This window comes from Drosophila bipectinata, chromosome 3L (genome assembly GCF_030179905.1).
Source record: "Drosophila bipectinata strain 14024-0381.07 chromosome 3L, DbipHiC1v2, whole genome shotgun sequence".
Taxonomy (NCBI): Eukaryota; Metazoa; Arthropoda; class Insecta; order Diptera; family Drosophilidae; genus Drosophila; species Drosophila bipectinata.
Genome location: NC_091738.1, coordinates 18,678,069 through 18,705,134, shown reverse-complemented (window position 1 = coordinate 18,705,134; position 27,066 = coordinate 18,678,069). Strand labels below are relative to the sequence as shown.

The window sequence follows — 27,066 nt, the reverse complement described above, 5'->3', positions numbered from 1 at the left end:
TAATAATTTTTTTAAGAAGCCTTGCCTTTTAATATTTTATTTTTAGTAACCATAAGTTTAGAAAAGTATCTTTTGCCTCGACTTTCCAAAAGATGCGTGTTCGTGACGTGAGTTATTTTTGCACCTCGTTTCATCGTAGCCCCCAGCCAACCTAGGCCACTGGCAAGCCCCTGGAACCCCTTTAGCAATTTTATCCTCCCTAAGCCCCTGGGCCAACACGATCTCCAACTCCGATCGCCGCTGTCAGCAGCTCCGCTTGTGGCGTCCAAGGATGAAAATGAGTTGGTTCGCCAATCGGAGCCAAGACTGGACCCGAGTCATCATCAGTGGGTTTGCCCTTCGGTTGATATTTATTTTTTTGCTGTTTGGGCTGATTAAAACTGAGAAATCCAATTTATTTCAAAATTTATTGTGTCTCACACGCGCTGGGACGTTCAGGAATTGAAAAATATCAATAAAGGCATATGAATTGTTACCCAATAATAAATCAAGTCGACCAGTCCCCGGTAAGGCAAACAAATATTCCTTTTATTGTTTATATGTGTGCATAAAACAGGCTCTCTGTGCATACAACAAAAAAATAATACAAAAAAATAAAAAAAATAATAATGGAGGAAAGAAATAAATAAATAAATGGCAACCCTTTCAAGCTCTGTGGCATTTTTCGCACCGAGCCTGCCCGAATGAGAAATATTTCAATGTGAAAATCACCGAAAAAGCGAGTGGAAGAAACGTGAGCAGGCTCCCCAGGTTATGCGGCCCATGATCATCATTTCATTTCAATTCGCTGTCCCAACTGGAAGACGGCAATTTTCTAAGAACGGATCCATCCACAGACCGAGATGGAGATGGAGAGTCGGAATCGGAGTTGGAGTTGGAGTCCAAGTCGGAGACGGACGACTGAGACGAAGCGCATACCAAGGAGCCAAACGATTTCAGATTGGCTCCAACTTGGTGTTTCAGAAATATGTGCAAACAATTACCGGCTTCAGACGAACGCGAACCGAGATCTTCCCTTCTGGATCTCAAGCTGGCTCCGTTTGTCTTTCTGTCCGTCTGTTTGTATTTTTTCTCTGATTTTCGTCAATTAGAATGATGCTGCTCTCCTTAAAGGAAGCTGTGAATGTGCGAAGATCTCTTTTATACAAGTATATTCCTGAACCGGCACCAGGTCGGGGGCTTCTTTACTTTTTTTTGGTTTTTTTGGTGTTTTGGGAAGCCCTGGAACCATCAACGGCAGCTAAAATTAATATACCCGCGATAACTCAACATCAACATCATGCCCTGGTCACGGAAATACACTAAAAATTATTATTTGTTTTTAAAGATTTACTTACCAATTAGTTTATTTAATATAATAATTATTCTTGCATTTTTTGGGCTCTGACAAAAATCTTAAAAAAAAGTCAAACAGTATATGTTTATGTTCTGCATAGACTTCGAATTTTATATCAATAATTTTATTAATAAAATTTATAAAACATTTGAATCAATTTTATTTCAAGTGCCCTGGCATCCCCCTTCTTAGTGAATTTTCCCCTCTTGGAGCTTCTCTTGCAAATTTCTGCCCCACGTTCCAACATCCTGTTTCGTGCCGTTCATCTTGTCTCTTCAATTGTTGGGCCCGTCTCGTTGTTGCCTTTGTTGTTGGTGTTCTGGATATTGTTATTGTTCTTGTTGTTTTTGTTGTTGTTGTTGTTGGCAGCTAGTTAAGCAGTTTCGCGTAAACGTTTTTCCAATATGAGTTTAAAAGTGGCAGCCAAAGGGGCCCAAGCCCGATGGAGGATCGGGAGGAGGAGCGGTGCTGCTGGCCGGCCTGTGTGTTTAGGCTGTCTACAGGGTTGTTATTTTAAAATTAGCACTTTGATTTAAGTTGTCTACACTCTTGGCGGCCCGTCTCTAGTTGGCCAAAAGGCCCCAGTCTCTCGGAATTGGCCCGGAATTGAATATACAGCTGCATTCGGTTGGTCGAGGTGTTGAACAGCTGAGTGAAGGGTAGAGGGTCTTCCAGTTGATTGCCGCCACGAAAGGTTGAAGGTTAGGGCAAGATAAACTGTTGTTGATGGGGGCCCCCAGAAAGCTATTATCCACATATCATCGCGCCGGATGATTTCAGATGTGTTGCAACTAGCAACTCGCCACATTGCAACGTCGTTGCGCCGTTCCACCGTTGCACCGTTGCGGGGGATCGAGGATCACACTCTACCAATCATTATGCTGAATGATTCGGACAGGCCATGGGAGTTGAAATGCCACAAGAGATGATGTCCGCCAAGGGAATGGCAGTTGAATGATTTCAGTTGTTGTGGCATTCATTTCCGGGTTCCTGATTTTATTAGTCATGGGTATTTTCTATTTAGTTCCCAGGCTTTATTGGAAGTGATATAGTGGCTAGATATTTTTTATGATTCTTTTCATTCATCAATTTATTTTAAATATATTTATTTACAGTTTCACGATGATTTAAATGCTTTTTAATTAGGCTCGTGATAAGAGACAGCTGCAGAATCCGCCGGAAGCGATTTACGTGCCAATGAAAAGTCCCCAACTCCACATAAGTCCACACGCTTGTATTTAAATATATCTACAATGTATGTATATCTCTATAGTGATTGATTACGCTAGTCAGACTGGGGTCTGATAAACGGGTTGATTAGCAACGGCGACTAGATCTCGATCTCGATCTTGATCTCCATCTCGAACCTCCAATCTTGAGGCCTAGGCGCTTGCGACGTGACGCTTCTCTTAAGAAATCCAACGCCGTAATTGCGGCAGATGCTATAATGCTGGCGCCCCAGAACAGAGCGACGTGCTCTTTCTCACCTGGCCCCATAGTAGTATACCCTCTAGTCGCCCCATACCAAAGGGGAGGCATGCTTCTGGGTTAATCGCCTCAATGGAGTAGCGGTCTTCGGCAACAGGAAGTTGTATTGATAATTGCAAGTCTATATTGAATAATGATATAAATAAATCACTAAGATTAATTGAAAAATACATTTTTAATTCTTAAATTCTATGTATATATTTTTGTATGAAACTTAAAGCCCGAGAAGTTGCCTCGTAAAACGAAATAAACTGTGTCGCTGGACATTAAAATGCATTCGAATCAGAAACACATTTCATTACTAATCAGTGTGATAGGCGGCCGGACTGCGATTCGGAATACTCATGCATTTTTAATGCCCCATTTTGTGGCCGGAAGGAAGCGCAACACGTAAACGTGTTAATATGGACAACACAATCTATTAATTTGTCAACAATAAAGTAAGACAACCGACAGGCGACATCGTCCCCGAATGAGAGCATTGATTGGAAGGCATCAGGATGGGGATGCTGCTGACCACAGTAACTTTCAGCGTCTTGGCCCAGCTCGAGGCCCAGCCGGGGGGCATGGAGAGCCAAGAGGGGAGCCGAAGAGGCCAGGTTGTTGTCAGCACAGCAGGTACGAAATTAATATGCGAGCAACAATTAAGATAAGCGCGCAAAGTTGTGAAGTGGCTGCTGCGAGGAGGGCGCAGTCGGTGGCCCCAATTGAGGTTGTCCGGCGACCACAGCAGCCGCCAATGACTAAGGCGACAACAAGCTGGCAAGTCGGAAAGAAAGACGACACTGGGGGAAAATATAACAAGAATAAATCAGGGAAATACATGGAAAAGCCTCTAAAAGATTTGGAAAAAGAAGAGCCTCATAAAGTATCACCGAATGCCTTTATTATTTTAATAATGTTTTAGGATATTAAGCCTTATACTTAATTTACCTTAAATTAAAGCCTTATACTTTTCTAATTAATACATATATGTATCTCATAAACTCTTTTTGAAATATTAAAGCAACTTGTTTTTCTGTGTAGTGTTTGTGAGAAAAAAAACGATCTCGATCATACCTTGCTTCCTTTTACAACAACAGACTCTTCGTCTCTTCGGTAGCACAAGGAAATACAAAAAAAAAGTATCACAAAAAAAAACTAAATACCAACTGCGGCAAAAATATTTTATACGAGTTCAAAAAAACTTAACCGCATCCATTAAACAAGACCTTGATGACAAACGGCAGCCAGTCTTTTGGGCGATAATAATAAGTATTCATTTCAGACACAATTTTTGTGCTTCCCTTTGGCATCGCATCGGTTTTTGATATTTTTGAAATGTTCATAACCATAATAAAAATTGAAGCAGAAATATGGAAGACCCTTTTTTTTCTTCAAAATTCTTTTGTTAATTTCAAGGCGATAAATGTGACATCTGCAAAAAAGTAGAATATGTTCTTAATGAATTTAATTACTTAGAAATATATAATTAATAATGAAACAGTGGGTTGTCTTGCTTAGAAAATAGGTGAAGTTTAAATATTTTATTCTAAAAGTAAAGAGAAAGGTAAGGATTTTGGTAAGGACTTTTATATTAAATGAGAATTCATATTCGAATCAAATTCGAATAATATAGTTTCGGATAAAAGTCTCAAAGTTTCTTTGGCCTTTCATATTTTTAATCAAATATTCTATTTATGAATTTTTATAATGCCAGACAATAGTTTCCTGTTTTATCAAATTTCTGTCCAACTTCCTCCTCAAAATTCAACGTCAATCTAACCGACAATCGTAACACGATCATCACCAATTAGAGTGCTCTTTTTGCAAAATACTCGAATTGCAATCGATTAAATTGAATCCAATTGAATTATGTGGACCGATTTCCACCTGCAGTCTGGATGGGCGTGTGAAATGATTGTTGTGTTAATTTATCCCATATATGACACCGACTGGCGGCAGAGAAATTTGAGCATTTTATGCGGTTTATTGGCTTTGATCGATGGAAGGCGTCGTCGCATTTTTTATGCGCCCGCCATACGTTTCGTGTTTCTTGACAGCTCATTCAATGCGGTCTGTGGCCTAGACCCCCTCAGCCCCTACTCCCCATCCTCTAGTGGGCGTTGCTTTTTTAGCATATGTTTTAAGGCCCGTACATATGTATTTTTTTTTATTTTCGGTTTTGATGAAATATTTTGAGGTGATTTAGCAGCGCGTCAATTACCGCTAGCCACCTGATGACAGTTGCAATTAAAAAGCGAGAAAAAAATGTGGCAGACACGATAGGAAAAACATGGGGAAAATAGTTGCCAGTCAACATGGATGGATGCCTGTTAATAGACATGTAAACTGCAATTAAAACAAGCAGAGGTGGGATGGGGTTCAGAGACGGTAGGAGGGCCCCAAAATATTTTGACTCAGGCCAACTAACAACAACATGGCCAAGACGCTGCCTGTTGGTCTTTTCTTTAATTAAAATATTTAAGCACGCAAATAGGCCTGCCATGTCCGACTGTCTATGGCCAAGTTGTCCAGTCTGCCCCTATATGTTCGTACTTATTCCGGGGATCTGCGGGAAAAGTTAACTGGGCGTGTCCCTCGATTCGTGCTCCGTGGTGCTCTATGTGCCACATGCCCCTTGGTACTCCATGAAACTGCGGCTGCTGCTGCCGTGGTGCGGCTTTAATCAAAGTTTTTGCCAGCGGGGAATCAATCATTTGAAATTTAAACGTCATCGTGCGTCAGACAACTCATAAGACAAACCAACAGTAACAGCGGGCGAACCAGCCCAGGTTCCACATTTTGTGATGGTAACGTGAGAAATGCCAATTTTCGGAAAATTTATGCGGTGCTTTTAAAAAAGAAACCATTGTTTATATAGGATGTAGAGAAAAATAATAAAGGAAAAGAAAATTTCAATAATGTGTTTAAACTTTAATTAAGGCTGTAGTTTAGTTTTATAACATTTATAATTACTTTGTATTTATTTAATTTATTTAAAAATAACTCAAAATAAAACCAAATAAAAACCAATTCTCGTGTCACGATCTCTTAATCCATCTTAGCCATCCCAAAGTATGGCTTGAATGCGATTGTGGCGTGTCCGAGTTTTTAGCGAGTTGCCTCCCAGATGAAGCAAAAATCAAGCAAACCCCCGGCCAGCGGCCAACGCAATCACAAAAAACATTTTTCTTTCGCTTAAGGTTTGTATTTAAGTTTATTTTTTTACTTCTTTTTTTTTGTGGATTTCTTGGCCCGCTGGCCTGCCGGCCTGTCTTCATGTTTCGCCGTATTTTTGTTAATGAAAGCCAAAAGCAAAATTAATGCGTGTGGCCAACGCCATCAGCAGCGCCCCCAGCTTATCACTGTCAAGCGATCTAAACTGGAACTGGACTGGATTTTAGCCAAGTTAAGCTAAAGCCCAGCCAGACCTGAGCTGAGAGCTGGTCAGGTCTAAAGGTTGAGAATGAGCAATGCCGATGTTTTAGTAAATTTATTTGCCAAATATCCATAGAAATTTATTTGATTCGACTGGCTCATGGGAAATTTATGCGCCTGTCTCACGGCGCTTTTGTCTTTTCGAATTTGTGTGTTTTCTGTGTTGCGCATAGATTTTTAATAAGTGATAAACATTTGGAATGACAATTTTAAAGTCGATTAATTAATTAAATGGCAATTGAAAATGCCAGATAGACCGAAACCGACACGACGGCAAAAAAACCATCGCCTCAAAAACATGATGGCACAATAAAATACACAAATTGATTGATTTTCGGCTTTATACGCATATATTTTGATTTTGCTTGGTTTTGCTTGTTTTTTGGTTGGCTTATTGTTGGCTTTTTGTTTTGAGAATTAATGTGAATATTTTCGAGAATTGGTTTACGGCCGGTTTGTTATCTTGAATAAGGAAATTGAATGGATATTCGGTTCGGATCACTGGTAAATTATTGCGCTATTTATGGCTTGACATTTTCATGACACGATTTCAAATTTAGAGATAACCAATTTGATTTACATTAATGATAATTTAACTAGTATTCACACGGCAGAGGTATAAAATTGTATTATTTTTAAAGAACTTGGAAAGATAATATGACTTTTTATATGCTTTTGAAGATATTTGAACAAAGATATCATGTGTTGGACAAATTTTATGAGCAAACCACAAATTGGCATTTTGTACATTTAAGTGGAATATCTGGAAACGTGAGATCTGCATATTTGGTCATGAGCACCTGGAAACTATTGGCCAATAAAAAACCGCGAATATCTGCAATGCATTTGCGCAAAAAAATGGCTGCAAAAAACGGTTAAATCTTAACAGAGAAACAATTATTTTCACTTTCAGTTTTAACGAGCATGGATTGACCCAAAAATTCCAATCATGATGAATGGAAAAAGTCTTTAACTTTTTGAACAATATTATTCTGCTTCTGTTCCCATGGAACGCCTTCTGATATGCGGATAGTTCAATAGTTTGAACTCTTTTTAATTGATCTTGATTAATCGCACACACAACATACCATACCACACAGCACACCGCCACCCAACGAGGAGGCGGCTGCGGCGGCAGGCAGTCTCCCCATATCGAATCGGAAGCCGGACCATTAATTACGCTTTAATTACCAGTCGAAAAAAAAACTGCCCAGACTCCCCAGACAAAAAAAGCTTAATAGTTTCGCCTTATCAGCATAGAGTTTCGCTCTCCAGCACTCCTCTAATTTCATTAGTTTAATGGCACAAAACTGTGGAAAAACCAACAAAGCAACCGAAACACCCAACGGATGGCTTGATGGCTACCAAACTACGCAAAACGTGCAAAGACCCAAAGAACAACAAAACAAAAAATTGTTAACAATTGTGAGAATAAATTGCTAAATAATTAAGTGGATCAACGGCCGGACCGACGGCGGGAGCAGCTCAAGAGATCTCAGACTCCAAATTGCATATGATTAATTAAAGGAAATAAAATGCTGACGACGGCCGCAGCCACTAGAGAATGAGTAGCAGAAAAAAATTCAACAACAAAAAAATAAAAAACTAACAAAAAAAAAATACAGAATATAAGCGAAGCGAACGAAAATCTTTTTCTTTAATTAATATTGAAGTGAAGCAAACTGAAGTTCAGTAGCAAACCGACAGTCGGCGCACCAGAAACGAGACACGAGAAAAAATACGAAAAAATAAGAAACAAAGACAGGAGGCGTTTTTCAACTCATTAACGTTCAAACGAATTCATTTGCATATCTCTACCTACCTGCCCCAAATTAATATTCCATGGCTTCAACATTCTTCTTGACTCTTTATTTTTTCCGTAAATTTGAAACGCTTAAGAAACGAGCTGAGAAATGGTCTCACACACAATTTGAACTGCAACAGTGCCCAGTCAGTCATTCAGTTAGCCGAGTTAGTTCCCCCTATCTCCACCCCCACCATGGCCAACATCTCTCCTACCAATTCCTACCTCGGGAGGGCAGGTTTTTCTTTTTTTCCGTTCAGTTTCTTTTGTCTAAATGATTTTTATTAACATTTTTTGCGTCAGGTATTCGAGTGTAGGGACACGCATTTGCTGTGTCACTGCAGTCGAGCGTGTCAGTGCTGTCAGCCTGGCTTATACTCCACCAGCACTTCTTACCAAAATGGTTGCTTTTTCTAACAAACAAAATGGCCTAAATTAAAAAAAAACTTTTATCTAAATACAATTTTAAGAATCCTTTTGAGCTAAAATAATATTTATTTTATTAAATTCCCTTTTTTAAAAAAAGAGTATATATTTCTAGCTATTTTCATAGAATTTTCTAGCCCATTTTCTAGCCAAGAGCACCTCAAATAGCACCGCTTTCGAGGGGCGATTGTAGAAAAGAGCTGGGGAGATCCGAGGGAAAGACGCCGGCGCATACGATCCAAAGGGCTGGGCGTCAAAGGCATGCCATGCGTAAATGCCAAAAGCAGCGACCCTCGTCTTGGCCTGGCCCCCCTGCCCTATGACCCTCTACCATTCCCCCGCCCCTGTTAGGCCTCCAGGCCGCTTATCTACTTGTATTCATCTTGAAAATTGTTTCTAGTTGAAGTTTGCCTTTTAATTGTTAGGCGCAAACAGCCGACCAACCGAGCGACCGACTAAATTAAATTTATACTGTTCCTGTCTCTTTTCCTGTCAGTATCGCGGACTCTATCGCACACCTTGACCCCCGTCAGTTCCATCTGGTTGCGTGTTTTTCGATGTGGTCGGTATGCGAAAGTAACCCCATGCCAGGGACCATATACCCATCGTCGTCACATGTCGCCCATTGAGCATGTGCAGCCTTTCAGGTTAACCGACTATGTCTATCTCTATTCCCTGTCCTATCTCTCTCTGACTCTATGGCAGGCAGGTCAATAAATTCCTACGGAAAGTGAATTATTATAACATTTTTATTAAAGTATGCCCTTTTGCATCCGCATCTAGTCCATAGCAGTATCTCACATAATTAGCATAGTTATAGGGGTACGACTCTCAATGTTTATCTAGGGGTGGCTCCGGTTAACTGTCTAATTTTTCACTCAACTGTCCACATTTGCCCACGGAAATTTATTAATTTGTCCAATTCGACTGACAAATGATAAAAAGCTTGGAAATTAATGGGAATATCTGCAGGAATAAAAGGTGTCGTATTAATTAGAATACAGGATCAGAGGGGGGTCTCCCAGTCACACAGTGCTGATATAAGGGGTGTTACCCCAGGGGTAGGTGGTCCAGGACTTGTCTAAAATTTATGACAACAGTACAGACAGGAATAATACAGGAATAATATTATTTTAATGGTGGGGTTTGTTTTTAACATGTCGCAGTTAATCATGATCAATTAAAAGCCCACTGGCGCAAATGTGTTAATTTTTTCGTGATACTTAGTGAAATGTAAATAAAGATAAATGAATAATCATTTGTAAATGTAGGTTTCTAATGGAGGAATAATTTTTTTCAGGTGGTCAGGTGTTTTAATATACTGGGAAAAAGTATTCAAGTCCTATTCCTTCCTCCAGGGAAAACTTTACAAACTTCTATTATTTGAAATATAATAAAGTGAAGCCCAAATTTAGACACCGACTGTTTGATAAGAAAGGCACAAATATCCGATTCTTCAATCAAACCACCATTCAAGACTCTGCATAACCGAAACATTTAAAAGTCATGAATTACCATATCGAAGTCCCGCGAGTATTGTACAAGTGTATACACATGTTACTTATTCAAAGCATTGTAGTTTCCATAATATTTTTTTCTATGAGGGGATAGACCTTTGTATCCCCCGCCTTTGTGATTATTATGATTATTTTTTCGGGAGACCCCAAAGAGCGCCATTTAAGCCGCTTGTTGTTTCCTATTTTTCACAGCTCGGCACAAAAGATGGATCTTCATCTCCAGCGGAGAGTGCTCACGATCGATTTGAAATCGTTGAAATATTTCCCAAAAAAACGAAAAAGAAGAAAACTTTTCTCAAAGAGTTTCATTAGTGTTTTCAGGGGGGTACACCTGATGTGGAATTCTTTTTTTCTGTGGTGGACAATGGAACCCACAGGAGGCTATTTTGAATAACTCGAAATGAGTGAGGAAACAAAACGCAACTCGAGTCAATGGCAACAATGCTTTTGGTTCAGTGGGACGGATGTGCCAGCGTTTTTAGGGTTCATTGCGTTCACCTCACAAGATGTTCGTTCACATGACTCGACAGTCCCAAAAAAATGCAAGACAATTAAACAAATTAACAAAACAACTGAGTGCACGGACTTACAGCAATTTTACACATGAGAAAATCGAAGAGCATCGAAATCGAAAACCATTACCCATTAGCCATTAACCATTAGCCGAGGGAACCCAAACCATCCACCGCCCCAGCTCATCCAATTTTTCGGGCCTAACTGCGCGGGTGTTTCCCGACTGTCAGCTGTTTGTTAGGGAACTGAACTTAGCGTTGAACCTGCCCCAGGTAATTAAGTTTCGAATTTTACTTTTCAATAGGCCATCAGGTTTGACCTCCGCCTTCGCCTCCACCACCAGCAAGAGAACCTCGGTTACCATCTGAACCCTTTCGATGGTCACATGTGTGTGCGTCTAATTTCATGGCTGTTAGCCGAAAGGGTCAGGTCCAAAAAGGTCGCGGAAGACAGGCATTTAATATGCAAGTTTTTCCCATCCCACCGTAGATGACTTTCCTTAGAAACAACGAATTTTATTATTGACAACAAACGGCCAGAACAAGAATGATGACCCAGGCAATGAAATTCAGCTAGGGAAAGAGCTCTTAACGAAGTGGCAATACTCTTACCTAGGGGGCTACAAAATTTATATAAGAAACTACAAATTTCTTGAAGAAAATTGTCTACTTAGGCCTTGACTAAGAATATTTTTAACTCACAAAAACTTGAGAATATTTTACGCTTATACACTTTTGTTTAAGAAAATCTGTCTTTATTGAAAAGATCTCCAAAACTTGCTAATCTTTCACACTTTAAAAACAATGTCTCATTAATAGAAAACCATTTCCGCCTTAATTAATTTGCATTTCCGTGTCAGAAACTGAGTAATCAGCATCTCACCAGAGATTATTTCCAACGACTTCATTGACAAATCAATCACTTAGGCCATTAATTACGTTTTCCTCGAGGGAACTGCCATAAATATGTGACTTCTAATCTCCATTAAATCCTATCGGAAACAAATGCATCCATCAGATCCAAACAAACCTCAACTTAGTGCCCACTCGACTCGACTCAACTCTTTCTTTCCCCCTTCGATTGAAGAGCATCCCAAATAACAATCGAAATGAACAATCCCACCAGAAAAAAAATATATATACTATATAAAAAAAAAGAAAAAAAAAGAGTAGAGAAAAAGTTTGAGGGCAGCAAATAGCGACAAAGAAAACTCATAAAAACGTTTAATGATGTCACAAAACGTAATAAAAATGCAATAAAATGTCAAAATTATTGAATTTACGATACGAAACAAGTTCAGAAAAATAACAACAGAAAAAAACAAAAAGAACAAAAACAACGAGAGAACACTGCCCAACAACAATAACAACACAATAACAAAAGAAGAAGCACCAAAATAACAATAACTGAGGGGACAAAAATTCAAAAAAAAAGCCTGGGATGCGGGGTATATATTTTGGGCGGACGGAACACCTCTGTAACTCTTTGACCCATCAGAGGGGAAAGGGTTATGGCATTAGTGTGTTCCATTGTTGTTACCGATGATACTTGTTGTTCTCTATTGTTGTTGTAGTTGTTGTTGCTGTTGTGTCGTGTGCGTTGTTGCGTTGAGTGCAATGTGCGTCGTCTGTCGTTGATGCCGCAAGGTGTCGCACACTGGGAACTACTCTTCCATAACCTTTAACCCTTCATGTCTAATTTGAATAAATTTCAAGATCAGAATTTCTCTCTCTTTTTTCAGGACTAATTTTAGGAAAATATTTAAGGCATTTGAACATTAGGAATTTTTACTAACAAAGGAAATCGTAGTTAAATGAGCTTTTTGTTAATTTACTCGATCTTTACTTCCTTACGATATGGGACAGCGCCCCTTGGTCATTTGGGCACCAGGTAACCTGTACATATGTATGGAGTTTCGAGATCAGTTTTAAAATTAACAATCATCTGAAAAGTTTTCTAGCATTTGAAACACCATGAGACATTTCTTTCAGTGCCCAAATATACTTCTATATGTTTCCATTCTACTTTTTCTTGTCATCAGTAAAGCGATTGATTTTTATCTAAAGTGTAATCAAAAAGGGTTTCATTTTCCTTTGCCTTTGCTCTTTCCTATTTTAATTTTCTGTTACACCGTGAGCGGTGGATAAAAGCGGGAATCCAGGCTGCGGGTCAAAGGATCAGGGCAACAGATTTTAAATAATGGACTACATGCGGCGATAAGAGATCCCCCCCAAAAAAAAACCTAAAAACATTAATCCCAAAACCAAGCAATTAACATATGCATATTCTGGGCTTAGACAGAGTGTCTCTCCAGGAGCAGACTGCTTGACTCTGGAAACTCTTTCGGTTTCCTGTCCCATCATCATCCTGGCAGTGGGATTCCAGACGCACCTCCATCACCTTATATATGCAGACATGAGCGGGCATACTAATTAGATCGGATCAAAGACTGAGGGCCTGTGGCCGAGTTAATGGGAACGGGGATTGGGGCAAGAACTGATTCGATTTTTGATTGGGATCGTTCTCACTCGCTTCAATTCAATTGGGAGGAAGCACTAAAGTTGCATTCTTTATGGCCAGACGTGATGGAGAAAAGACAGCCTTTGGAAATCAAAACAATGAACAGATTCGAAAATCGTATGGGAGTTTCAAGTGTATTGAAAAATATTGTGGGAGATTTAAGTGCGGATAAACAAATAAATTTAAAATGAATTACAATTGGGATTATAATAAAATTGAAATACTAATTTAATCTTTATTTTCGTTGCCAATTCAAAGCCCTTAAAAATAAACAGACATATTTATGTCTTGTATAAAGACCACTTATCTTCTTCATTTTATTTATTATATTATAATTAAAAGTGAAATCTCCCTTCACTTGATAAAGATGCTAACAAGGTCGTAAATTAGAGAGACATCAGACATCAGCCCACCAGTATACCAGCTCAACGCCACTTGAGTATCTCAAAACAGTCCACTCTATCAATAACAAAACACAACACAGTTCATTCAATTATAATTTGTAAAAAAAAACGAAATGGAAGCTTACAATTTTCGAAACGGTGCCTCATTAGTGTATAATTATTTTGGCCACAATTCCTTCACTCAAATTGAATTGCGGTCACCTATCCAGCAGACCATTCCAATACTATACCATGCCATACCATACCATACCACCTCATCTCATTTCATCTTGGCTGTAAACAGAAAATTCTTTAACCACATGCGGCGAACGCCTTGTTTGCCCCAATTGAAAATGTCAACCTATCAGCAACAAATTAACTTGAAAACTTACAAAAACACAAAAAAAATGTATCTCGAAAATACGAAAAAGAAAGCTACAAAACCTGAGCGAGTCTATAAGTAAGTAAGACGCCGCCTGCTGTTGTTTCTGTTTCTGTTCAGTTTCTGATGCTGATGCTGGGGCTCTGAGCTGATGGTCATCATGATATATGAACGGGCCTGGGCCAACATTTATGTACCACAAATGTCAACTGTCAATGTCAATTTATATTATGCTGCCACATTGCGGATATGTCAGCATATGAACATATGTATCTTAAAAAAAAATACTACAAAAATAATACGAAAGAAAGATACAGAACCAACATTTTTCGGCCTGGGTTTTCTTTTTGTGTTTTGGCCATAAGTCCAAACCGGGACTCAGTTGACCGGCCTACGCAAAAGAGTCTTTCTTTCTTCAAATAAAAAACAAAAAACGAACCAAAAGATATAGTATATTTGGGAACTGGGGATCACAAGTATTTATAACATTATTTTTGCACAGCTTTGGTGTGGGTTGGTTGTTGATTTGTTGGTGTTGGCAATGGTGTTGGTTGTCCATTTCGTTTCGTTTGTTTGTCATTCGCATTTAATTTGCTTTTTTCGGGTTAAACAAACAACGGTTAAGAGGTAAATTATTTTAGGGCTGCTGCCATTCCCCAATTTATTTCCGAATATGAATCGAGAACAAAGATACCAAACCCAGATGACCATCAACAGTGAAGGGCATAATGATAAGGTTAGGAGGATATACTAGTCTCAGATAAATAATTGTCTACTTAAATTTTAAAAGCTTAAATATTTCAAGCTTGACTTGTTTCTAGTTTCCTGCCCCCAACAAAATAATTTCCTACTATAAATTTAAAACTAATCATTTTAATAAATTATTATATCAATAGCAATTGCCTTTTCACTTTTATGATTTTTTGGTTTAGTTACAATAATTTATTTTACAGTTGGGCAATATCCTACAGGTAGTTTATTATACTTTTTGGTGTTGGCTCGTTACCATTTGAAAACTTAAATCTTATCTTGACCGCAGGTGTACAGAGGATGTATCTGCATATGTGTAAATGTATCTGTGTCTGTATAAACAAGCTGGCGCACATTAATAATCTTGTTGAACCCGGCAATTTCGACCCTATAATCAGCGAGTGAAACGCATATGCACATAAAGCCAGCCGGACAGGAGGAGCTGGACCTGGTTGGTTGGCTGGTTGGGTTGCTTGCTCGGTTTGGTTGGCCAACTCCGAATCCAACTCCAACCTGGAGACCCCGAGTCTTTTTCGGCCCGGTACACGCCTCCGGGCAACGCCTGCTCATTCCATTGTCTTGCTGCCTGATATTTCTCCTTCTCGAGGAGACGTGGCTAATTTGAATCAACCGCCTCTCGCTCATTTTCGCTGTCCCAAAAAAAAAAATAAATAAATGAAACCGAAAACAGGCGGCCGCAGAAAATTAAACGCGCATGCGCAGCGAACGAACCAGGCTCGAAAGGTCTTCTCCCGCTTTCTCTCCTCTGATCCAGGAGCAGAGCTGGGATCCCTCGGGCTAACTGGAAGTCTCCGCCTCCCCCTCCGTTGCCCGCACCCTCCCCGGCGACCGGTGGCCAGCAAGCGTCGCTTCCGTACAGAGAGAGCCAGATCGCTCCCCCACTCAGCCAAACAAGCATGTGGATAATTGTTTCCTGGACGCGCGGTAACCCGAGCCCCACGGGCCCCGCAACGAAAACCCTAAACTGGCGAACCTGAGTCGGAACCCGGAGCAGTGACTGGGTCTGAGGTTGGTATTGGATTTGGTACTGGAGCTGGAGACAGAGCTTGGGGCGACTGCGCCGGCGTCTGAGAGACATAAATCCAACAGTAAACATATAAATTTAGCTAAGTTATTTATGCACAGAGAAAAAATATCCAGCTACAGCTTCAGAGATTTTTATAAAATATAAAATATTAACTAATTTAATATATTTTTTATTTAAAAAAATTGGGAAAAATATATGGTTTGACCTCAAACTAAACCTATCTTGTAATAACAATTCACTAGTAAGACTATCTTTATTTTCGATTTCTTCCGGTGTAAAACCACTCACTCATTGGCTGTCATGTGTGTTGTTTATTTTACGTCTGGGCTTTTCGGGCTTGTTTAGAACGAAAATTATGCAATTATGATAATTGCCCAGCGGAGCAGTTTGGCCAATTATGAAAATATGAGTGTGCTTATATTTTTATTATATTTGTGATCGTGCCCGGGAGGCTTCCCTTCCGTTGGCACGCAATCGTCCAAGTCTAATCCCAGGTCCCAAGAACTCTTAGAGGAGTACGTTGGACGTTGGAAAAACTCTGTCGATAAAGGGAGGCGGTGCACTTGACTCTTGTCCCCGTAATTCTCGGGAGTAATGCTTATCATTGTCCACAAAGGAGAATTGTTCCAATTACGCGGACACTGCACGCACTTTCGGCACTCTCCCATGCAACGGACAGACGGACATGCTCATGGACGGACAACCTAGCTCCCCGAGTGTAAATAATGCTATTTAATAGCTCGGGTTGGCTTTTTATAGTTGCCCTTTTAAATGCCGATAACCTTTTTATGCGCTCGCCTGGCGACCATAAAATTAAAGAACCCCGAGAAGAGACTTGAATGCATTAAATTGAATTCTTGGCCAGGCCCTTCTTCGTTATTCGTACTTGTTACTCGGAAAATGAAAATGGTCGGGCCAAACGCTGTTCTTAACGCCATGAAAACTAATTTTATAGTTGCACTCTCTCGGCACATTTCAATTACATGGCCCGAAAAGTCTCAGCGTGTATTTTTACACTGAAATTAAGATGGAAGTAACTTAAATATATTTTCAATAAAAAGGTTTTATAATTTTAGATCAGTTTTAAAGAAAGACGTTTGAAAAAGTCTGAGTTTACATTTATTATTTTGGAAGAAGTGAGAGAAACTTTACTAAATCCCCAAAGTTTATTTTAAAATATTTTAGAAAACAACATCTAAGTCTTTAGTATAAATCCTAAAGTACCCTAAGAAATAAAATAGGAAGAATCATTTCATAATATAATCATTAGAAATTTTGAAAATTTTCCTCTGTGCATTAATCGTAGCTTCATTTAAATGGTCATCCAGACTTTGGAAAACACATTCTTTTCGAGTTTGAAGGAGAACCCATCCATGTTGCCTTGTTTTATTTCTATTTATTTTCCCCTTTCATGTTTACAATGCGTGCCCCGTCGTTCGATGAGCTCATGTAATGAAATGTAATGCCTTGGCTTGCAAATGCATTTTGCACTTTTAGTGCATGCTAATTGGCTCCTTTCGCAAGCGAGGGTTGGCTAAAAGGCTAGGGCCAGGAGAACTGGGAGGTGTGGCCCCCCAATGTTGTTTTGCATAAACCGTTAGAACACTCATCTGGGCAATTCTCACGATTGCAACGCGACCATCTAAATATATGGCAGCAGTAACTATCACATAACTATCTTTTAAAACCTTCAAGTGCCGTCGTTTTATTGTGGAATCGAGCAGAGCACAGCAAGCCATGACTCTGTTATATGCATATAATGGTAGTACTAGTATATGGTAAGGAGCTGGGATTCGGTTTCAATGGATCGGATTGGCGTAATGATTGCTCGCATATAACGCACTCGTTTGCGGCTTGTTTAGATTGTTTTTACCATTCGCTTGCCACATTTACTACTCTTTTTTTATTGGATTAGATTGTTAATATTTTATTTTATACGATTCGGCTGCGCTTTACGACACTTGTTTATTGTTTAATGTTTCTTGTTGGCCATGTTGGTTGTGCGGGAGTACGGGCATATCCTTGCCTTAATTAGGTGCAACGCTTGCCAGTCCTGTTTATGAGGAAAATTCCGGCTTAATGACCCTTAAGTCGAACGCGAACAAATCGCTTAATTCCCGGCCGATGAGTCACCTTATTATAATCTGAGGTTTTTATGGAAAAAATAATAAAATAGAGCTGGTCAGAGCTGGTGCTTAAGATTTAACATTTATTTTGGGTAATTAGAATTGATTGTACTAGCATTTTAATCTGAGAAACCTGAAGTTTTTAATAAAATAGTCTAAGAATAAGCTTTTTATTTGTATGACACCATTATTATTTTTCTCGTTTTCTGCAATTATTGCAATCTTACATATTTGCATTCTTAAAAGAAACTGCCACTTGTATGTCAAGCACGTTTATACTTATCGTTTTTTTATCTTGAGACTTTAGCAGTTTATTATTCCGTTTAGGTTGGCATTTATCACTTTTATATGATCTGAAGAAACGGCTCTTATCGTGGTATATCCCAACAAGTTAATCCCCAAGCAAATAATTTATTTCCCAAGCTGAGCTTCTTGATTCATAAACTAGGACTACGGGGGCTTCTTGCATAATTATCTGGAAAATTACTCAGAATTTTGAAAGACTTGTTGAGGGATCTGCCACCAACAAGTACTCCCCGTTTGGCCATCTGAGGAATTAAATATTTTATGACTAACCCTGGCTCTCATTACGCAGTTCTCACAGTGACCCAAGAAGAGTTAATTTTATTATCTAACCCTTAAGACGGTTATCAATACAATTCCGATTGCATTCGTGTGACCCCGTTTGATGGCCCTGTGAAGGCCATAAAAGCAAGTTACCCAGCACATCGAATTAAATGCAATTGCATTTATAAACTATTTCCCCCCCGGAGCATCCACTAGGCCCGCCATTATCGTTATTGGTTAATCATCGCCAGACAATAAACAAAATTAAACGGGTTTTATCTCATGAGGCTTAATCAACTTGCGACTAGATCTTCTCCATTTCGCTTCCCGACTCTATTTCCAGTAACCGAGCGTTTGAAAATTAATTACGAGACTCTAATTTGAATAAAACTTTGTTGGCGGTTCGGTGGATGATAGCCTGCTACGTAATTTGATTTCCCCTGGAATCGTAAATTAATTTTTTTCCGTAAATCTTCCCGCCGCTAGTTGGACATACAAAGTAAGTAGTTGACTCTATGGGTATGGCTTTCTGATTTTTTTCCTTTTCAGTTTTGGCCACAGAGAGTCTGGCATATAAACCATCAGATTTCGATATAATCGTAAATTTTCGCCCAGCACACAAGGAGCCACCGCAAAGGAGAGGAATCTCTAACCGAACACACACTCACATGCACTCGAAAAAAAATCGTCACAATGAGTCGACGGCAATAAAATAGCTGAAATGTTAAAAGGGGAGGCCAGCGGATGGCAGGGCAGTTGCCAGTTGGAGAGTCTCTCCAGTTGGAGGCGAAAATGTGATTAAGTTGCGCGCAAAATCCAATTTTTATAACTGCAGAATCACTTCACTTGGACCCGCTGTCCACCCGCCTCCCCACATATTTTTCTGCATTTTAATACTCTACTAGGAGGGTATTACAAATATTTTGGATACAAGTTTTAGGATTCTTTTGAAGCTCAATAATAATCTTAAAGAATGGAAAAGCTATTCTCAAAACCTTCACCAACTATTCCTATTCAAATAATCAAATTTTAATTTCAAGGATAATATTATCCCATAAAGTGTATTTCGAAATACTACTTTGTTTCCAATCTTTCAGATTCTTTTTTTTTTGGCTGAGCCAAGGCGAATTGAGTCCGCCGCTGTTATGGTTTTTTTCTGCCGTTGCTCGTAAGATGCTTGGCAGGGCAATAATCATAAATTTAGACAACAACGAACCGGCAGCCGCAACAGTAGTAGGCACCACTTTTTTTTTTGTGCTTCAGAGGGAGGGGGGCTTCCAGGGGACTTCCAAAGGAGCCAGGGGGCACTGGGGGCGACAATCGGATGGCGTGGAGCTCCGACTCCAAGTGTGCCATGTGTTCCAACTCCGTGAATCCAATGACTACGACTCCACTTGGCCGTACCACTTGGTCTGGTGATTTGGGTTTTCGCAGTTTTTTGGGGGTCGTTCTAAGCAAACAAAATGCTTAAAGCATAAAATATTGATATTTTTTCTCCTGTTTTATTTTTTGTTTATTCAGCTCTGTCTGAGCCAAAAGTTTAAGCTGCAATCGATTTCGATTTTCGGATTCGGGTTGCATATGAAGTTGTCTTTTTATTTGATTTTAAATTGTTTATTGCTTTGCATATTTCATAATTTTTTTTTTCGCCCCTCAGTCCTTGGCTCCTTTGCTCGCCGGATAGTTTGTTTTTGTTGAAGCTGTTGTTATTTTTGCCGCTTGTTATTGTAAGGCTTTGCAAAAAAATGTTTTATTGTTTCATTGTGGCCTTGGGTTAGTGGAAGTGTCGGATGGGTGACTGGGAATTCGTGCGGATGTTCTAACGTGGTGGCGGACGAGTATCCGACAGATGGTTTTTGCGTCGAAATTCTGTTGCCGGTTCTGATGAAATAAGGAAGCAGATCAATGTGCTGACATTGAGGAGTCACATTCCCATGGATGTTTTGAACTTGCTGGCCCTCCAAATTTGCTGAAATTTGAATATGTTTTCGTTTTTCTAAAGCATTTCCTTGAAACTGAGAGAAGTCATCCGGAATACGAGCTCTAAATAGGTTTGTTTTGACTTCGAATGGACTAATGACCTGGCCAGAAAAAGATAATTACCCAATCAAAAATCAAGCAATAAACGATCCTTGTTTAAAAACTTTCAGGCATTCCCCAAGACTACGGCTCCTTCCTAGACGAAGCTGCATAACTTTCAGACATTTTTGAAACCTCCGCCGGAGGCCAAAGTTGTGTCAGTTAATTTCCAATACAATTTTCCATGTGCCTTACCCACCCAGGGGCGTGTGTGCATCAATTGGTTGCTTATCAAAGGTGTCTGGGCTGCGTGCGTGTGTTCCCCGAATGCCCGGGCCTGTGTGCAACTGCAACTTGTGCAACTGGATGCGGGGATCCAAAAAAGAGGAGCGGCCCAAACCCATCCGCCTGGCCGAAAACACTTGAATTTGCTCATCATCAGCAGCGGCAGGAGGCTGGAGGATGGAGGAGTAACAGGAACAGGAACAGGAGCTGGAGGAGAGGCACTCGAGATTGGTATCGATGGCAAGGCTGTCTGCCAGAGGTTCAAATACTAACACTTAATGAACTTAACTTTCCAACAACATCAAATTTCCATAAGAAAGGCAGCAAAAGGAAAAGCTTTGGGGTATGGTGATGCTGCAGCTACTTCCACTGCGTGTGCAAGTATCTATTAGATTCGTTCATTGCAAGGAGGACGATGTCGATGCAGCATGCTGCAATATACCTACCTGCCTGCCAGCTTGCCTGCCACACTTGTTGTTGCTGCTGCCAGTATTACTGTTCTTGGTATACCCAGTAGCTAGATTTATTTTGGGGATATGTGAATCTAATATTTAATTAAAAAATTTGAAATATTTTGACTAAAATATATTAGTCTCTGTGCTGGTTATAGCTCTTTTAAAATTCTTCCAATAACATTCAAAATATTTTCAGAATTTACATCCTTCTAACCTAAATGATACTATATCTTCTAGATTCCAGATACCGGGTATCTAAAGGTCGGAATCCGTAAGCATTCCACTGCAACTTGTTACCGTTTTGGCCAAAAGCTGCCGTTGCCTGCACAGAGGCATCAAGATACTGGGCCCGGACTACATTGGTAGCTACTAACCGAATACGAGTATCTGAGCATCTGCTCCACCTTGTATCTTTCGGGTTCGGTTCGGTTCTGTTCTGCTCTGGACTGGACGTACTTCTTTCCCCCTTGGCTCGACTCGGCTCGGATTCTGTGGGTCGGTCTCCCTGGCAGCGAGCGACTTTGGCAATCAGCAATTAGCAGATATGTTAACTTCATGTTAACGAACCAATTTGAAATTTAAATGCGGCACAAACCCGGGTGCTCATACGTCGTTGTTGTCATCACTTCTTCAACTCACCGATGCACCCAGTCTCCGATGTCGATATGTCGCTGTCGATGCCGGCAGACAGGAGTCGAACTCCAATGGAATCGAGTTCCTGGGGCCACAGGAAAGGCACCTACCTCTACTCGTCAGCAGCAGGTCGTAGGCATCTGAAGATCCAGGCCCAGACCCAGACCCAGACCCCAAAACCCCAACACACACACTGATATTTTGTTTAGCAAAATTTTAATTCAAGCAGCCGGCAAGAAATCAGGGAAAACGGCAAACAAATACCAAAATCGAACGATCCTAAGAGACGATACATATGCATAACCAAAAGCAAAGGAAGCGATAAGGAAAAGGGTATTCTCAACTAATAAGAACGATATAGATACTCTTTTTGAGTATTATTTTAAGATACTTAGGTTCTCATATACTAGGACCTTTTCAGAGGCATACAAAGACCTGAAGAACTCACTCTGAGAATTGTCCTTAAAAATGCTGAAACAAATCCCATAAAAACAGTCTGAAAACTTACACAGGCACCTCCAGTTCCTTTCCCAAGATCCATTACCCACTTTTTATACCCTTTTGAAGGGCATTTAAAACAAAACACAAAAAAAACAGTGGAAAGCGGGTAAAAAATCTTGTCATCATACTACGTACCAAAGTACAAATGAAAAGAGTTCGTTAAAAGCTTCTTCATGTTTCTTGCCGTCTCTCTTCCGCCTGGATTCTTCATCTCTTTCTCGGAATGGGTGTGTGTGAGTGGAGCTACAAATTCTTTTGGGGGCCCAGCGTCGAAGAATCATTCCACCTTCAGTCGAGTCGTCGTCCGTGCTTTTATAAATCACAGAACGACGACGACGGGGACTGGAAGATGGAGCTCCTCCGACTGGCAACTGGAGGAGACCGGCTCAGGAATTCAGAGACTGACAGACAGGAAGGAATATAACGACGACGACAACTTAAGCGCGAAAAAAATAGTCAATAGTGCGCGGCTTTCGGCCCAACTTGCCATCCACACTAACCATGCAAAAAATGGGAAAAAAAATAAAAGATAACAATGGCAGTGGCCTCATGGCCATGGCCATGTAATTGTTGCAACTTGCACGTTGCCACATAGAAGTTGCGAGCGGTGCAAGAAGCGGTGCAAAATTTAAAGCGCAATTTCAAAGCGTATGACAAACAATAAATCAGCTGAAACCATCGGCCATTGCCGACGAAGGAAGTGGTAATAGTTAAATAAGCACATCTGAGAAGCTCAGGAAAAACTCCAATGAAATTATCATACTAGCATATGAAGAAGCAGTGCACCAGGAAAAATTTAAGCCACTATTTGGATTAATACTCTGCATTTTGGCTAGTTAACAATATCACTTGATCCTAAAGTTTTAAAGAAAAGGAATCCCAGGAAACAAATATAACATAAAAATATTAAAGTTTTTAAGGTGAAGTGGAATAACTTTCATAAAACTAATTCTTATAAAATTTTCTCTTGTGTAGTACCTACTCTTTCGTTTACTCCATTTGTGACTTCTCCTTTTCATTTTTTATGATTTTTTTTTTTTGCATATGTATCTGTCGGATTAACTAATGCGATTTTCCATGGCAAGACTTGCGACTCGTAAAAAGTGTAACGACTTTGCCAGAGGCATCGTAATGCCGACTTTCGCATACATCGCCGGCATCAACACCCGACCAACTGGCCAAGTCCATGGGGGGCCGTATATCCATAAATGATCTTGTAGGTAGCCGGCAGTGATCGCTAAATATTGGATTCCCCTGAAATTGTGCCTATCTATTTGGCAGTCCCCGTGTGTTTATACGCTTATTGTTGACTGTTTCTGTTGCTGTTGCTATTTTAAACGTTTTTTTTTCAAACATTAAGGCAAATCCCATTCTTTCATGTTAATTTCCAAGGCGATGATCGGTGCGACCTAATGATCAGCAACTTAATGGCTAATATAAAGGGAATTCCGCAGCGGCTACAGACATTTCTATAAATTTCAATTACCAGTTGAAGTGCCACTTAATGTAGGATTCATTAGATAAGGAACATAAAAGCCAACATTAATAAAATTTCTAAGGTCAAATGAGGTTTAAAAACTCAAAATCCTTCACCTAAACTCGCCCAATAAAGCCAAGTCAGACCAATCACTTGACTAAGAAATATTTAATTTTTCTATTTTTCCACAAAATGCCGAAAAACAAAAGTCAGCATTTATGGACATTTTGCAAGACCAATTTGTAAGGCATTCAGGGTAATCCTTAGTTTAAAGAAGTCCCTGGCAAACGATTTTTGTTCTTTTGAAAATCACAGACAATCAAACACACATACTATAGTTCCTATGAAATCACATTCTGTTGCAGATTTTTCAATTATTTACTCACAATTTGTATCACTTATTCTGGGCTTCCTGTGTGTGTTCCTATGCCTATCCCCCAGGTTAACAACCTGGAACAAAAACTCATAAATGCCACACACATTCAAATTCGCATTCCCCATTTGCCATTCACATCCCCAGGCCCCATGTCTCGGGTTGCAAATGAAATTCGCATAAATGTCGCAAGTAAAAACTGGTAAATACAAAACAAAAATGTCTATTAAAGGCATTGGCACAAAATTTTTAATTGCTTGACAACATCAAAACACATAAAAACCGTCAGCATGGGGTTGTTTTCTAGGAAGGATGAAAAAAAATGGGGAGTGCCACCACTCAACCAGTCAGTCGCCTCAAAAAATATAATTTGGCTTGCCACCGACCAGAAATTGGTCCAGACCCGGAGACCCATCAACCCATCCCTCCATTTGATTCCATCTCTCGAACAATTCCATCTCTGTGACGTCTGTGATTTCCAATTTTTCCATCGGTGAGCAACAAATAAAATTTTTAGTTGCAGCTTTAGTTTAGAGCCCTCTATTTTTGCCCCAAAAAACTGTTCTGGCTTTGTGTCCATTTCGCATTCACGAGTTGGCAAAAATTTTGCATTCGATCTGAAAAGTCTTTTCGAGAGACGGGTTTTTGGTTCATTTTGCTGTTGTCTTGTGCTTTTTGCCTGTCTCTTGTTTATTTTGGTAAATTTCCTCTTTTTATGTTTGATGAAATCACGTACCAATGGTTGCGGCTTGGCTAAACAAATTCGAGTGCCATTTTGGACAAGAGATGACAGCGTGACAAAAAATTGGTGGCTATACAGGGGCTTTAGGTTATATTATTATTTTAAGAAAGTTATTTTTTTTAAATTTATTTTTTCAAACTTAAATAGCTAAAATAGATCTAGTTTATCTTTAAATTCTACTTCCTTATGCAACTCCTGCTGATAAAAACTATTAAACCCATTTTAGTATCACCTCTCATTAATTCATTAAGTACTTTATAACCTCACGATCGCCTCACGAAGCCATTTCTTTGGTGGACTGAGATCGGTCAGGTTCCCAGGTTCAGTCCGTAGGTGCAACATGGTCGTAAAACAAACAAAACCAAGCGAAACCAAACTAAATCGGAAGGGGGCAGAGCAGAGGTTGCTTTTGGCCAAAGTGGATATTCGGTTGTTGTGCCGGCTGCTGCCAAAGCTTCCAAGCTAACGTGTCAATTGCCAGAGGGGATGGGAACGGTGGGGTAGCTGGTAGTTGGTAGTCGGAGGGCAGAGGTGGTCCAAGGGAGGAAGGCTGTGCCAACTATCAAGTCAAATTGGTGGCACAGGATAATGTTTTGAGCTGCGGTTAGTGGAAGTTTTGCTGGTTGCTGTTGCAGCTGTTCTACCAACACCTACTAGCACCCATTGTCCCCACATTCGACACCTTTTTTAGGCACTGAGAAAATTTTTACTTTAAGTAGAAAAAGTATAGGTTTTTAAATAAAAAATATAAGAAAATTGTAGGCACAATTAATGTTAAATAACATTGCGATCATTGTTTAAACCTTCAAACTTACATCTACCTAATACAGTGCATAAAATTTTAGGAGTATTACTTTTTGTGGTATTCCCTTGGAAAATGTTTTGTAATTTTTTTCAGTGCTCTACTCTTGGATGTTTTATTTTCTTGCTTTGTTGCAAGTTGTCATTTTTCGTATTTGGTAATTGGTTGCTGCTTTGTCACACCGTGCCACATGCAAAATGGCATTCCTATCACATACGAGCCGCAAGCCACTCGCTGCCACCCACTGACCCCTCAAAGCAATAGCAATGGCCAACACCAACACCACCACCAACACCACTCTGAGTCTGTGCACCACCTTTGTTGTGGCGGTGCTACTGCCAGAAACTACGTGCTCTTTTCATTTGTTTTTATTATTATTAAACAACTCTTGTTGTTCCCGTTGTCGATGTTGCCGGTTTGCCGCTTTCTGCTTGTTGTTTGTTGTCTGTTGTTTGGTGTTATTTGTTGCGGCAACTCCACCACGTGTCATAAAAGTTTACAGACACCCACATATCCAGTGGACCGGGTGGAAAGGTGGAGGACACCACACGGACGTGTGATAAGTCCAAAGGCCCAATATGTCGCGCTTTTTACGACCACACCGACCAATCACCGGGCCCTGATCTAAATTAAGTTGATTCAATCAAGATTTGCGTGTGTTTCTGTTTCTGGTTCTGGTTCTGTATGGTTCCTGTTTCTGTTACCGGTCAATGGATTTGTTTAATGTCCAGCATCCCCAACACAATAACACAGAAACATGCAACTCAATATGGTACGTGAATCGATTCAATCTCTGGCGTTCAATTGCTACAATTCTGGACAGTACTTAATGGTTTTCTAGCCAACACTTTGATTATCAAGCTGGAGGAGTAGGGGAAGGTTTAAGAAAATTCTGGATTTAATACTAAGCAATACATACTAATATATACAATATGTATATTTTGTGTTCAAGGTTGAACTTCTTAAAAATGAATTCAAACGAAGACTTCCATGACTATTTAATATATATCAAATTAAATTAACATAAAACATATAAATGTTATTATACTTAAACAATGAAAAAAGATGACTTTTGAAGAGCAACATCCAATGGTATATAAAGTTCAAAAATTTTTAACTAATGCAATAACTCACTTAATACATATCTGTTATTAGACCTCATACGGCATCATCTTCTAAAAAAAACATCCAACTTTAAGACACCCTTTCCTGAAAAAATCCTTTAGAATTCCGTTTTCCCCATTATGCCGGAAAATAACCAAAATCACGTTTCTTAATCCTCAAAAGCTACAGCTCTTTGAAATATCCACAACGAATTATGTTGTCCAGTGTATATGGTCATAAATTTTACGAGCGCGATGACCAACGTAGTGGGAAGAGGAGGATTTTGTGTGTGTTTTTGCCAAAACAGGAATGTAAGGAAACAGACAAGACCAAATGGAATAGGAGTACATAAAACTGACGTAATTTCGAAATTTTATTTCTGTAAAATCTGACAG

General features: G+C 39.7%; 2 long non-coding RNA genes across 2 annotated transcripts; both read right to left on the bottom strand.

The window, feature by feature from the left end:
• Positions 1–1,488: 1,488 nt before the first annotated feature.
• Positions 1,489–27,066, bottom strand: LOC138926422 (uncharacterized). The gene is made up of 3 exons (XR_011442952.1): positions 26,702–27,066; positions 3,884–4,241; positions 1,489–2,945 (listed from the first exon to the last, which is right to left on the bottom strand). It is a non-coding gene; the product is annotated as an uncharacterized lncRNA (long non-coding RNA).
• LOC138926380 (uncharacterized) lies at positions 13,338–13,896 on the bottom strand. Its single transcript, XR_011442877.1, has 3 exons — positions 13,852–13,896; positions 13,554–13,768; positions 13,338–13,483 (listed from the first exon to the last, which is right to left on the bottom strand). It is a non-coding gene; the product is annotated as an uncharacterized lncRNA (long non-coding RNA).